Below are 10,830 nucleotides of genomic sequence, written 5' to 3' on the forward strand. Positions count from 1 at the left end.
TGGAAAAAGGCTGCAATGAAACAAAGAGTGAAAAATTTAAAGGGGTCTGAATACTTTCCGTACCCACTGTAAATAAAATGATGTCAGACTAATTTGAAAGTGGGACAAAAATGGGATGACGAAATGAAAATATTATGAAAAAGTATGAAATATTTGTTGGAGGCCCGTTCAGTTCCATTGTACTTGCAACACGGCACCTGTATACAGCACCAATTGCATTAACGTTCCAAATTGCTTATTGTAAACGCACACAATATACAGTTGGAGTCATTGTCATACATAATGAAACTAAAGTCTATGGAGGTCCATATATTCCACTTGTATATTATCCAAACACAAAAAATAATAAAGTAAGTAAGCACTGCACACCGATTAATTGTGAATAAAATAATTATGATGACATATTTTTGAGCGCCCTGCTCACTCTCATGGAATCACTATGGGGTGAAGAAGTTCTCCAACAATTATTAAGTCCTCCAAAAATCAGGTCAACATGCATTTGTCAGTCCAATATGAATGCCAGGCTGAGGAAGTATCACATGTCTGGGTGAGAAACGTCACCCCAGAAGTGCCTGGCAGAGGAATATTTGCTGAGATTAAATTAATGTGTAGAGTGCATGTCTCCACGACTGCAGGGTTGTAACCCAATAACGTTTGACTGGCACTCCCCTCTGCGCCTATGTGTTGTGTTACACTCTGTCCAGTACTAACTGCATATTAATTCTTATGTTTCATCTTTGAGATCAAGTCGTTCTACAAGACCTTTACTGCCTGCATTCCCACTGCCAGTAAATGGATAGTAAGCAGGTGTTTGGTGTTTTGCCTCCAACGTCTCCTTCCAGATAGTGATGGCAATTATAATGTTTAGGGTTGAGGTTATAGAGACTTAAAGAAATGGACCTACAGATCACGTTGCTCTGGACGAAGAGCAGTAAAGACTATTAGAAGCTCTTTTCAGGTGATGCTGAGCGTTACTGCTCAGCCTCCAACTGAGCTTGAAGACGTAGTTGTGACGTCTGAAAGTTGTAAGTCTTCTGGTAGCTGTGCAAGAGAAATCTCAATCATTCCCAATCAGCAGAGAGATAACATGGGCACAGGCTGATCACTTCTAACTAATATGCTGGTTAACATTAGTAATTAAACCTAAATAGCTAATGTAGGACAAAACTGTCTGTGAGCTTCTCCTGACAATACGGTGATTTGTCGACTATGCGACGGTAGGTCGCGTGGTTATGACACAATCGTTAGCCTTTTTTTATAAAAACGTCTGCTATGGAGCCATAACGTGAGCTACAAGGTAATGGGGCATTTTATACGTTGACATGTTTTTTTTTTAAATAAACAATGCACAAATAGAGTACAGTTATTCACTTTCAAAATGTATGGCAGTCAATGGGATGTTAATAGCAGGTGATGGCTTCATAGCATTAAAACTGCACCATGGGAGCTACACTTAGAGAGGAGAAGTTTCCCCTTTGGTCCGTGTTAGGTTAGCTGTCTGGAAGGTGGAGGCAGAAAACACCACCGAGCTAGTAAACAGATAATGGTAAGGTAAAATATTATCAGAGTTAAGGTGCTCTAAGTTATATTGGGTGAATATACTTTTTTTTTTTACATTAGAAGTATTTTTAAACAAACCAAGACTAGCTTGTCCCTCCATCCTCCTCATCCCATTGGAGATGTTTTTACAGTGTGTTCAGGGGACAGGCAGCTAGCAGATAGTGAGGAGATGTTTTTTTACGGTGTGTTCTGGGGACAGGCAGCTAGCAGAGAGGGAGGAGATGTTTTTTAAAGTTAGAAGTATTTTCAAACAAACCAAGACTAGCTTGTCCCACCATCCTCCTCATCCGTAAGATATGTTTTTTTACAGTGTGTTCTGGGGACAGGCAGCTAGCAGACAGTGAGGAGATGGTTTTTACAGTGTGTTCTGGGGACAGGCAGCTAGCAGATAGTGAGGAGATGTTTTTACAGTGTGTTCTGGGGACAGGCAGCTAGCAGATAGTGAGAAGATGTTTTTACAGTGTGTTCTGGAGACAGGCAGCTAGCAGACAGTGATGAGATGGTTTTTACAGTGTGTTCTGGGGACAGGCAGCTATCAGACAGTGAGGAGATGTTTTTTACAGTGTGTTCTGGGGACAGGCAGCTAGCACATATTAAGGAGATGTTTTTTAAAGTGTTTTTATGGGACAGGCAGCTAGCAGATAGTGAGGAGATGTTTTTTACAATGTGTTCAGTGGACAGGCAGCTAGCAGATAGTGAGGAGATGTTTGCTGTTTGTGACAGCCTAAAACACGTGTGACTTTGCTTAGAGCACCTTTAATGACCTTTGGAAGACTGGGGTTTTCACATTTGTACAATTAAGAACCTCTATCTATGAAGGAGAGTTGCTTTGGAGGCAGAAAGAATCTCTTTGGCTGAGTAAAAGTTTGATGAGTGGGACCAAGATCCACAACCTATGTCCTAATTGTTACTATATAGTCTATATCCATCGCGTTCCACTTCTGGGATTGACGTTGCTGCAAGAAAATCCGCCGGATGCATGTGTTTTCCGTCACCTTTCGCTTTCTTTGTGTTGGAATTTTAAATTTGATGTATTTATGAGGACTACTGTTAACTGCTCCTCAGATCTCTGCATGTTAAATTGAGACAGCTACCTGGACTAGAGATGATCTTTGCCCAAACCAGACGGGTTTGGTCTTAATTTGAATCATTTTACACAGGCACAAGCCGGCTAGGGCTTGCACTCTTGGTTGTGCGCCAAAAGAGCGGCCAGGTGGCGTTTATGTATGGTTGCAGAGAAAGCAAAGACTGTGAGGCATTCTTGACAATGCGCACATGTGCACATTTGAATAATAATTTGTTGGGCCGGAAACGTGTTCAGGCTTTTAAAAAGCTGTCAAGTTACTTGCTCTTGGTGGGAATTGTTGAGTTTCTGTAAATAACATCACAGAGGACGGTCTAGACCTCCTCATTTATTAAAAGCGCTGTGAGAAAACTGTTGTTGTGATTTGGCGCAATGTAAATAAAATTGAAATCAAATGAACTGAATTGAATCAAAATGTACTTGTGGTACAAAAAGGCTATGTGGGGTAGCCAGACCCACACATAGGTAAGACACCTTACTTTTCAGATACATTTATAGTGATAAAAACCTGTATTGTTTTTTGGGTGAATACGGTACTCCATTTTACCTCCACATGCTAAACTGAGATGGTCAATGGTATATAGAAGGAGCACACCTGACCTGTCCATGTCCATCCCTGCCCACTCCGTGTAAAAATGTAAGCTATTTGTATGCAATCACTTTTTTTTTAGGTTCAAAAGATGCATGACAGGTCTCAATAAATGGTGAATACGAGGTTGTTGTAACAGACAGAACCGAGTGGTGAGAGCTTGAGGTGTAAAAAAAATAGATTTAGGAGATCATGATCATGATGCAGCGAGGAGATCACACCAGACTGTGAATCACTACAAACAGTCCAATAAGGCCCAATGAAACACTGCATGTCTTTCTAACACTGCGCTGCATGAGAAAACTCACAGGCCTCAGTATCGCTCGCTGACTTACACTCACACACACACACACTCACACACACACGCACACACACACGTTTGTGGGTAATGGATTTTTATCAGGGCAACAGTATCAGGGCTGATTTTGACGAGTCCCTAGGCTGCTCTACGATTCCTTTTGAAATCCCTTTCTTTAGTAGTCTTGTTCAAGTAGCCCGAGGCCATGGCCCTCCGAGATCACAATGTTATTAATACAAACATGTCAAACCGCATGCTGAAATTCAAAACAGAGGTGCCAAAATGTCAAGGTGTCAAACTCCTGAAATATAAATTATGCTTTAATATTCCTAAGCACTACACCAAATATGCTTCAGCGTATTTGAAAAGCGGGATGCGCGCAAAGTGTTTAATATTTCAGTGTAATGTCACCGATTGCAGCGGTGGAGGGGATTGGTTGACGGGCTGCGGCCCTGACTGTGATGTGAAATCTCAAGAACCCCCTCTACAGGATTAATGACTGGACTTGATTTATGCCACCCCTGCATCCAACCCCCCCCACACCCCCAACCCACCCTGCTCCAGCGTGTAAACCCCTGTAGTAAACTTGGTGATATGTGCCAAGAGAACAAAACTGTGGCTAATTATCTTCAAATATCCCCCATTTCTTTATGTTCTGCTCTACATGCTTGGTGCTGTTTGGAGATTTGATTATGTGATCTAAAATGACAGACGACTGAATCTATTTAGAAAACCAAGCCCTCGACTAAATTCCCCTGCAGTTATGAATAGTGTATTTCACTGCTCTGGCTTTTTGTCACTTCTGCTATGAGATAGACTAAAACGGACATAATGATAATAAATCTCAAGTGTAAATTACTAGCTTTTACTGAGAATTCAATTTTCAGTCATCTCAGTTCTTGAACATACAATGTACAGTACATATACAAATACATTTGACAAATAATAGCTTTGTGAATATGGAACCTTTCCTAATAAAATTGAAAGGATTAATAATATTACAGTTCCCAGCTTTCCATTCAAAGTAGGTGATAACATTTTTCGAGATTGCATGATAAAACCATGGTATGGTAAGAGGGAAGGGGTAGGGGAAAAAAAATCGATACAGTATAGTATTGCAATGTTTTCACTGGCAATACTGTATCGATACACCAAGTATGGATCTTTTATTATATATGTGTTGGTCAGTTTGCCTGCTTGACAATCCCATTTTGCAGCAATAACATTAAAGTGATGTGAGCAAACAGAGAAATGTTTCTTTTTAGATAAAACAGATGTTGACAAGGTTTCCATTTGGGGACGTCAATTGAAATTGGGAATTAACAAAATTGCAATATATCGCCGAATATTGCAGTATGTTTAAAATCGCAATTGTATCGCATTGTGAAATAACTGTCGTGATGATATCGTATTGTGAGGGCCAATGTCCATTGAAGTATCCATTATCAGGTAATTAATGGACCTTGCTGCGCGGTCGGATGGTTCTTTGTTGCTTGTTTGTTTCTGATAATGGAGTCTTGCTTTTGGCAGACACTACCCTCCGTTGCCTAGTGCCACCCCAGATTATTGTTATTAGTTTAAAGAAACGCTAATAAACCAGAACGTGTTTTTCTCCCATCCCAGAATGCCGTGGAGGAAAGTCTGGCAATGCAAGACTATTATTTTGGTAACGGCTAATGTAGCCTGGAGCCTGCAGCATAGATCAAGAGCACTTCTTTCTAATTCCACACCACCAGAATATTCTCTTTTTTACACTTCTTTGAGTCAGCCCCAACCAACGCTGACTCAAGCAACTTAACCTTTGCAGCAGCTTTCAAAATGCCTGTATGCAACTTTTCACACTTGTAGTACTTCCCAACACCTGGAATCTGAATTAGTTGTGTAAAATCAGCCGCCTTCTCATTCTTGGGAACTTCAAGAACAAGAATTATGCCAAGCACAGTCGCAGATGAAGTTTTTCTGGGATTCTCTCTTGGGGGGGAGAGGGGGAATATAAATATTTGTAATTTTTTTTTTTTACAATATTCGCCCTGTTGGATCTAAAAGCAATGCTGCCACATTCTAAAGTGCCAGCCATTACTTCAGTGAGTACAATGTTGGGGGCAGATCAGTCCGTAGAGCCTTGGCCTGGGAACAGGAGGGTCACCGGTTTAAGTACGGACCAAGTACGGACTGTAGACTGGTAGCTGCAGAAGTGCCGGTTCTACTCCTGGGCACTGCTGAGGTTCCCTTGAGCAAGGCACCAAACCCCCAGTTGCTTGGGGGGCCTTTAATGGCAACCTGCTCACTCTGACATCTCTTCATTAGCGTGTATTAAAGTGCATATAATGTATTAAATGAGTGTATTTCAGGCCTGTGTGTGGTGTGTAATATATATCAACACAGTATAAAAATGTAAACCCCCCCCCCTGGGGAACAATCACTCTTCTTGTCCATACAAGCTGCGCTGAAGGGATAGAGAGTTTGTGTTAAAGGATTTGAGATAGAGCATTACAGAGATTAGTCTGCCCCGATATGAGACATCGCAACTATGGAATTGCCTTTGCCTTTCAATGCATCCATCTGAATAGCATGACAAGTGGTCAGACCCTAAAGGTGTTGTCCTATTTAATACCAACAGGGCCCCTAATGAGCTTGGCTTTCTTACTGATGCTCTCCTTCTCTCAGGACATCTGGCCATTGTGCACATGAGCCCCTTATTGCTTTAGTGACCTCAGAGGACAGTAAGACAGCCTCGTTACCACAATAATATTTACAGCTCTGTTTTTTCTTGCTCATAGCTACCAGTTGGCCTCTGCTGCCCCAGTTAGCCCCCAGTTCAACGCCTCTCCCGCAGTCATCCTGCCTCGGAGAGGGGCCTGTCACTTTCGGCAGCAGTGGTGAGTACATTTAATCAAGTACTGTGCATAAGTACAAATGTTGAGGTACTTTACTTAAGTCATTTCTTTTTTACGCCACTGTCTACACTTTTAGAAAAGTCCACAGAACAGTATGCTTTGTTAAAATGAAGGAATTTTCTGTATTGTTCTTTTACAGGTGATTTTCCGTATTTAGATTTTTTGGATTAAAAGAAATGTCTGTTGAAAGAACAGAGGATTTAAAAAAACAAATCAGAGATTTTTTTCTTCTTTTTGGATTAACAGAACTGTCTGTAAACTTAATGAAAAAGGTATTTTCTGCTGGGACATTATCCGTTTTATTACGGATTTCTTTCTTACAGTGTACATCTACTCCATTACATGCTATGCTACATTTCAGAAATAAATGTTGTACTTTTTACATCACTAAAATAATCTGGCAGCTTTAGTGATTTTATAAATTACGATTTTTTGCAAACAAAGCGCATGTAGTTTATACATTTTTTTTTTTTAAACTTTTATTATGAATTAAACTAGCCAACAATATAACAGCCTACAAATCCAGCTGAAATGATTAGACCATTAAACACACAACTGTTTGGATCCTTTACACTTACTATAATGTGAGGATGATGCTTAAAGTACATTTTCCTAATGATACTTACACACTATTACCTAATTAACATTTTCAATGCGGGACTTTAACTTGTGCCTGAGTATTTTGACAGTGTGGTATCAGTACTTTTACTTAAGTAAAGAATCGGAATACTCCACTGACTTTTGGTGAGCGTTAAACTCTGACGTGAAGGCATCTCACGCCTGTGACAGGAGAGGGTGGGAACCATCCGGAAAGGCAAAGTTACCTGATGTGTTTTGTCACCTCTTCCGGTTGCCTGAGCAGGCATTTGTGTTGGTGCGTTGGCTCCGGGGCCCGGGAGTGTCGGACTGCATCTGCCACGGCTGCTCTCTGCCTGCCAGCTCCTCTCCATGACATCTGAGAGGAGCCAGAGCCGCACCGGTTTACACATGAAATGCTCGGGCCACTCAGCCCAGTGAGAGCAAACTGTCAGTCAGCCGGCGTAGGACCTTGAAGCGCTGACCTGCTCGCTGAACTGAGCCATGCTGCACACCTCTCCTGCACTGGGAGTGGGAGGGAGAGTCTATGATGTACAGTGCATGTGTCTTTTATCCCTTCTCTCTGCATTTGAAAAAATATAATTTTCTCTTAGAGTCAAAACCTCATTTTTTGGTGCCTGTTTAGCTTTTACAAAACAGCTGCAGATAAAAGCCAGATAAGGCTGAAGATGGGGATTTGCATTTGTTGCACTTGCAATCACTGCACAAGTTGTTGTTTCGGTAATACGCACTGCATTACATCATGTTGTGGTTTACACACCATTACGGTATTAGTATTGTTTTTTTTCTCCATTGTTGTATATGTTTATTTGGATGGCTGCCCTGTGGATTAAGCGCCCAAGACAAATTGAGACAACAAAGTAAATTTTGAATCTTGACGTCAGAAAGAAGGAAGCAAGAGTTTATACAGCAGTTGATTGACTTTGTTTTTGTCCTGATTTAACTTTCTTGCACTATTATAAAGAGTCAGTAAACCCACATATACTATGTGTAGATATACTGCATATGTCTTTATATCTATAGATATATACTGTATATTTATAGTCATTGCGGCTAGACTTAAGAAAACCGTCTAGCCTCTCCTTGATAACGTTGAGGTTGGGAACAAATTAGCTGACCCAATGTCTCTTCTTGAACCATTGCTGCTGCAAGGACCTCTCCCTCATCCATAGACTTAGACTTAGATTTCTCTATTGACCCTTTTGGGATGATTCCTGCAAGGAAATTGAAATTTCCATACATCCGTTTTGGCAAGAATACAGTATAGAAGACAGTATAAAGATAACAAAAATAACAGTAATAATTATAATTATAACAAAAAGAACCTTTGGCTATGAAACGACATAAACCATAAAGGATCAGTCATGTTGTGACAAGCGTTAAAGTGAACAAGTATTAATATACAGTAAGTCCAGGTGTGTATGTATTGTCCTCTCTGTCCTATTTCCTCCTCCCCCCAAGGGAGGAGTTGTATAGTCTGATGGCATGAGGGACAAAAGAGTCCTTGAGTCTGTTGGTCCCAGACTTGGGAAGGAGCAGCCTTCCACTGAACAGGCTCCTCTGGGTGCTGATGACGGTGCAAGGGGTGGGTAGGCCTGTAAGCGTATCATTGACGTTGTTGAGGTTGTGGTTTTTTACCAATAGGCCGATATATCTGTCCTAATAATACGTTGCATTCATGTTAATATATGTGCGTATTTGGCCTGTTTTAATTGGGGGGTGGGGAGCTTTCAAAAAAGTATTAACCCTCATGTTGTCCTTGGGTCAAATTGACCCGTTTTCCTAAATCAATGTTCTTTTTAACATTATTATACACATTACATATATTATCATATATCCTTAAATTGTAATTCCCCAAAATATTGAAAAGATTGATTCCACACAATGCTCTTTGGAACAAATCTCTAGTTTCATTCATTTTGGGGTGTCTTATTCAATTTTATAGAATTTGAAAAAACAAGTGAAGTGGTTTTGAAATGGTATTGAGTAAAAGTTGATATTCCTTTAATTTTAGTCAAATTAATTTCTGCTTTTCTAACTCAAACATTAGGTGTATTTTCTTAGAAATGAGGTTTACTGACCATAAATGCCTAAAATAACTGTAAAACTGAAGTTAAAAAGTTGGTGTCATGTAGTGTTAAAAAGGTTAAAAAAAAAGGGACAAACATTGAAAATAGCGTCAAAAGCTTTGATAAAAGGGACAAAAACGTAAGAAAAACTTAAAAACGTTGATTAAAAGCATCAACAAAAGTGTTGATTTTCAATTTTGACGGGAAGACAACACAAAGGTTAAACAATTCTTTACACTTTATTAATAAGTTTTACAGTTATTTTTGGAATTTATTGTCAATAAACCTCATTTATAGCAAATAAAAAATTTAATATTTGAGTTAGAAAATCTGAAATAAGGAATTATTTAGACTAAAATTAAAGGAATGGATGTTGATTGATAATCACAGACTGGAATTTGTCAACTTTTACTCAATACTATTTCAAAACCACTTCAGTTTGTTTTTCAAATGCTATAATATTGAATAAGAGGCCCCAAAATGAATTAAAGTAGAGATTTATACTTGCCAAAGTCACAATCATGTTATTTTGGGTAGTTAAAAACAACATTGATTTATTGATGTTTACAGGAAAACAGGTCAACCCGTGGACAAATGAGGGTTAATATTAATAATAATAATTTTATAAAAATAAAAATAAAAATAAAAATAAAAATAAAAATAAAAATAAAAATAAAAATAAAAATAAAAATAAAAATAAAAATAAAAATAAAAATAAAAATAAAAATAAAAATAAAAATAAAAAATTTAAATTTAAATTTAAATTAAAAATAAAAATAATATGAAAATATTAACTTTTATTTTAAGAAACCCAAAGTCACTTAAAGTCGCTAAAGGAGGTTTTAGGTTGAGGTAAACAGGTGTTTCAGGAGTTTTTTTTTTTTTAAGCGTACACATGTTCCACAAAAACAAGTTTCTTCCTGAGGCTATTTTGCAGCGGCAACGTTGCTCCGTAAGGTGTTAAGCCCCGCCCAATACGATTGTGATTGGTTTAAAGAAATGCCAATAAACCAGAGCACGCTTCTCTTCCATCCAAGAATGCTATGTGGACTAGTCAGACCCTCCTTTGCAGCGCTGTGGAGGAAGGTCGGGCAAAGCAAAACTATTATTTTAGTAACGGCTAATGCATCCTGCAGCAGAGATGAGGAGCATCAGCGGTCTGGTACGCTCACTTCTTTCTAACGCCACATCACCCGATTCTTCTCTTTTCACCCCTCCTTCAGTCAGCCCCAAACCGACTCTGACTCAAGCAACACCAATTGGGTCAAAACGGCAAGACTGACTGTCGAAAGTTTAAAAATGAAACCTACGGACAGCTCTTAAACTCATTAATTAACACACAATGCCTTGCTGGTTTGATGTATAAATAAAGAGATCAATTACATTATAGTAACTTGTAGTGATAAAAGATGAAGTAATACAAATGCTACACTTGTGTTAAAAACAACAACATGACAAACTGAAAATTAGGTCTTTTTGTTTCGTCATCTGAAAACGCAACGCAATTTTACGCATCAGTTTATGTTGAGCCTGTCATGTTTCAGAGGTGTTTTGTTGTTTGAGGTCGGCCAGAGAGTCCCGGCAGTGAAACCGAGCCAGACGCAGCGGATCACCCCAAACCACTGAACCTTACATTCCTCCTGAGTCCTGACATACTTATCTCCAACACATACCACTCTGGCAGGGTCAGCTGCTGGCACACAGACAGAGTGGGAGAAAGGGAGGGAGGGGTTTGG

The 10,830-nt window shown here is 39.4% G+C and overlaps 1 long non-coding RNA gene across 1 annotated transcript in view; it reads left to right on the top strand.

The window, feature by feature from the left end:
- LOC117942738 overlaps positions 1-10,830 on the top strand; it is a 21,429-nt gene that overhangs the window by 3,595 nt on the left and 7,004 nt on the right. Inside the window, exon 2 of the long non-coding RNA XR_004656212.1 lies at positions 8,987-8,990. This is a non-coding gene — a long non-coding RNA (uncharacterized LOC117942738). The remainder of the gene's footprint in view (positions 1-8,986; positions 8,991-10,830) is intronic.

Source organism: Etheostoma cragini, chromosome 1 (assembly GCF_013103735.1).
Source record: "Etheostoma cragini isolate CJK2018 chromosome 1, CSU_Ecrag_1.0, whole genome shotgun sequence".
NCBI lineage: Eukaryota > Metazoa > Chordata > Actinopteri > Perciformes > Percidae > Etheostoma > Etheostoma cragini.